Source organism: Mytilus galloprovincialis, chromosome 2 (genome assembly GCF_965363235.1).
Source record: "Mytilus galloprovincialis chromosome 2, xbMytGall1.hap1.1, whole genome shotgun sequence".
Lineage (NCBI taxonomy): Eukaryota > Metazoa > Mollusca > Bivalvia > Mytilida > Mytilidae > Mytilus > Mytilus galloprovincialis.
In genome coordinates this window covers 66,060,154-66,063,692 of record NC_134839.1, presented here as the reverse complement: position 1 = coordinate 66,063,692, position 3,539 = coordinate 66,060,154, and the positions used below count along the sequence as shown (strand labels likewise).

The window sequence follows — 3,539 nt, the reverse complement described above, 5'->3', positions numbered from 1 at the left end:
TTACGGTCACCCTTGTTATGAATTGCTGATTCTGTTACGGTCATCTCAATTGTGATTTACGGTCATCTTAGCGATTTTTTAAAATCGAATTTCCTGTTTCATGCACATTTCTCGGAAGTAATTTGTGATTTCCATGTGAATCTTTTATAAATTTACATCTTATCAATGTCTCCTTTGTAAAGAAAATGATATAAAAACACTGTAACAGACAATACAGATACTGACCTATTTTTTCATCCGACATCTTGGGATGACCGTGAATGCAGTTACGGTCATCAGCTTTACCCCAGTGATTATTACTCGGCTTGCTTTTACGTGACAAAAGGCTCGGACAAGTTATACAAATAGTGATATACAGGGCAAATAAAAATAATTCAAAGTATTAAACATAAGATCATTTATTATTTATTCCGAGGAAGAATCTAATTTATACATTGAAACTGATTCTCCGTCATTATTTGAAACATACAAACACATGTCATTTCGGTTGAAATGTACACACAGCGGCTTGTTTATTCCATGCTTCTTCGAGAGAATCACGTGTGATTTTGTTCCTTCGGAATTGATAACATGAATTTTATTTTTTCCAAACTCACTTGTAAAAACTTGTCCTTGATGATCAACCGATATACCTCTAATACATTTCATTGTCAAATTAGAAAAGGAATATATCTCGTCGCCTTGTCTATTGAAGCACAAGACTTTATGTGACCAATATACAGCACAGTAAATATTACCATTGTTAGATGAACACAAATAAGCTTCGCCTGTAACATCAGAAATTGTATTTTGCAAAGCACCGTCCAAACTGATAAACGTTAACCCTTTTTCTAGACAGTTCAAAACGAGGTTGTCATCGGTATACGTAATTCCATGGCAACTGTCTTCGACATTCAAATATCGGAACGTTTTTCTAGTCAGAATGTTTACTAGTGCCACAGATTTCTTTTCTTGTAATGTAACAGCAATTTTGTCACTATTTATCACTGCTATTGCACAAGGTTTTCCACTTACATCAATAGCTTTATATATTTCTAAACTCTGATTATAAACATACAGCTTACAGTTGCAAAAGTCCGTCAAAACAACATTTCCATTTGGAAGCTCGTCAATGCTACTAATCCAGGGCTTACTTTCGGAACATTTTATATCAAATGTTGTTTGATTGTCAAATTTAAGTCTTTCAAATCCACTCTTTTCTGTTTTCTCAATTTCACTTTTTTCTGTTTTCTCAATTTCACTTTTTTCTGTTTTTTTGTTTTCTGTTTCAGTGTGTTTCTTCTTAGGAGAGCACTGTATACTATAATCAGTATCAGTACTTGTATTAGTTTTGTTTCTTTTTATCGTTTTCTCAATTATGTCCTCATTTTCTTGAGCAGAAAGTGAAACGTTGCTGAACATTCGTTTAGTTGAACTAGCGTTGGCGTATTGATATTAAGAAATCTACAAAGGAAAAGAAATAACATTAAACAAGTTAATAAATGTTAAATACAATCAATATTTGTGTGGATACTTTATTTATTAAAGTTCTTACTATGTTCAAGACTCCTTTGTTAAATTTAAAAAGAATCTATTGTGTTTATTTTAAGTTCAACACCAATCTATGTATGGTATATCGATCCAACCTGTCGATGATACGCAATTATCTTTTTGATGTGACTTGATGTGGAACAGAAAGCTACTAGTCTATACCCAAAACCATCGACACATAAAACGTCCTACCATTGATATTTGGTTAAATGTCTGTTTAATCCATTCTTAAATTCCAAAGATAAATTCTGTGTTACACATATTTTGTTTTGTAAATGCTATTAATAAACTTTCAAATTTTATAGAGTGTCAGAGTGCATGCTGTAGTAGAAATGATATTACGGAAATATGTATGACACATATACAACAAATGTAATTTGATTGCAATTGGGTTACTTACATCCTTAATAACAGGGGTTAATCCCAAATTCCATGTGAACAAACTTGGAATCAATGAAGCAGTCCAGACACTCCTGTCCAAAATAACTGGTATGCGGGGATTCACATTAAAAATCGTCTCATATTCTTTATCACTGTATTATTTCAGACGGCTGACTGACGGGGAATAGGAGCACCTAACCCTTAGCTCTGAAGATCCAGAATTTAAACTACCCTTTTTCTTAGTAAAAGGTTATTGTTTATCAATATGTGACACCTTTTCTTAGTAAAAGGTTATTGTTTATCAATATGTGACACTTACAGTTTTTATTATCAAGCTCTTCCAAGATCATTACTTATCCCTCCCAAATTCAAACATGTATAAGGAATATATATTGAATATATTTTACATACCTTATAACGTATTAAAATTTAAGAAATATAATCCATCTTATACTTTTAAATTCAAATGACATAAATAAACCTATTTTGGCATTGCGCCATTTATAAATACCTTTAAAATTCCCAGTTGTTTAAATATAACGTAATATGTAATGGAAAATTGTCAATTTCGAGAGTTGATCACATGTGATAATAGCTAAATCCAATGATCAATATTTCAACACAATTCAGTAACAGTGGAATCTTTTTTAATAACTGAATAAACATAATGAGAATAGTTATAAAAATAAGAAGATGTGGTATGATTGCAAATGGGACAACTAACCACAAGAGACCTAATTACACAGAAATTAACAATTATAGATCATCATACGGCCTTCAACAAATAGTTTTCCAGAATATTACTTCAATTTAAAACTAGTATTATGAACGGACTTTTCCACGACAAAATTTCTATTTCATCGTAGTTTTCATCCCAAGTTTGCCGAACAAAAATATGAAAAAAAATACAGCTTTTTTTAAATGCATTTTGAGACATATATATAGGATGCTTAAAAATCTAGATGTCAGCGTACAACAAAATTCCCAAATCTAATTAAAATATTGATCTCTGATTTCGTTATACTAATTAGATTGCAAAATTCCGTATTTTGAAAAATTAGTTTTACTCTAAAATTCCAATTGATAAAGTGATACAAACTGTTCCTAGTCCTCAGGTGGTAAGCAACTCTGGCTCACTGATATTTCAAGGGTATAGACACGTATGTTAGTTCGTATAATATTGCGAATGACATTTTCATATAACTGTTTACTTCAAGGGCATTCAAACAAAACTCTATTATATTCAGTGAAAACATATGTGTACTTTTCTGTTTTCACTCTATCTGCAGTGAACATAATCAAGGGAAGTTTTCTGTTGTGCTGTTTTGATGTGCTGCCCTAGGTTGTTTGAAGTGTTCGTTTTTATTCTGTGGTTAGTCAGCACTTCGGTGTTGACATAAATATCAATTATATGGTAATTTTTTTATATAAATTTACTGTTTGCAAAAGTATGAATTATTCCAAAATACTAAGGATTTTCTTATCCCAGGCATAGATAACCTTAGCCGTATTTGGCATAACTTTTTGGAATTTTGGGACATCGATGCTCTTGTACTTTATACCGGTTTGATCTGAGCTTCACTGCTAATTTGCGTAGATGAAAAGCGCGTCTGGCTTATTACATTATA

At 31.6% G+C, this 3,539-nt stretch overlaps 1 long non-coding RNA gene across 1 annotated transcript; it reads right to left on the bottom strand.

The window, feature by feature from the left end:
• Window positions 1-382: 382 nt before the first annotated feature.
• LOC143064151 (uncharacterized) lies at window positions 383-2,330 on the bottom strand. Its single transcript, XR_012975192.1, has 3 exons — window positions 2,227-2,330; window positions 1,931-2,185; window positions 383-1,443 (listed from the first exon to the last, which is right to left on the bottom strand). It is a non-coding gene; the product is annotated as an uncharacterized LOC143064151 (long non-coding RNA).
• Window positions 2,331-3,539: the final 1,209 nt, after the last annotated feature.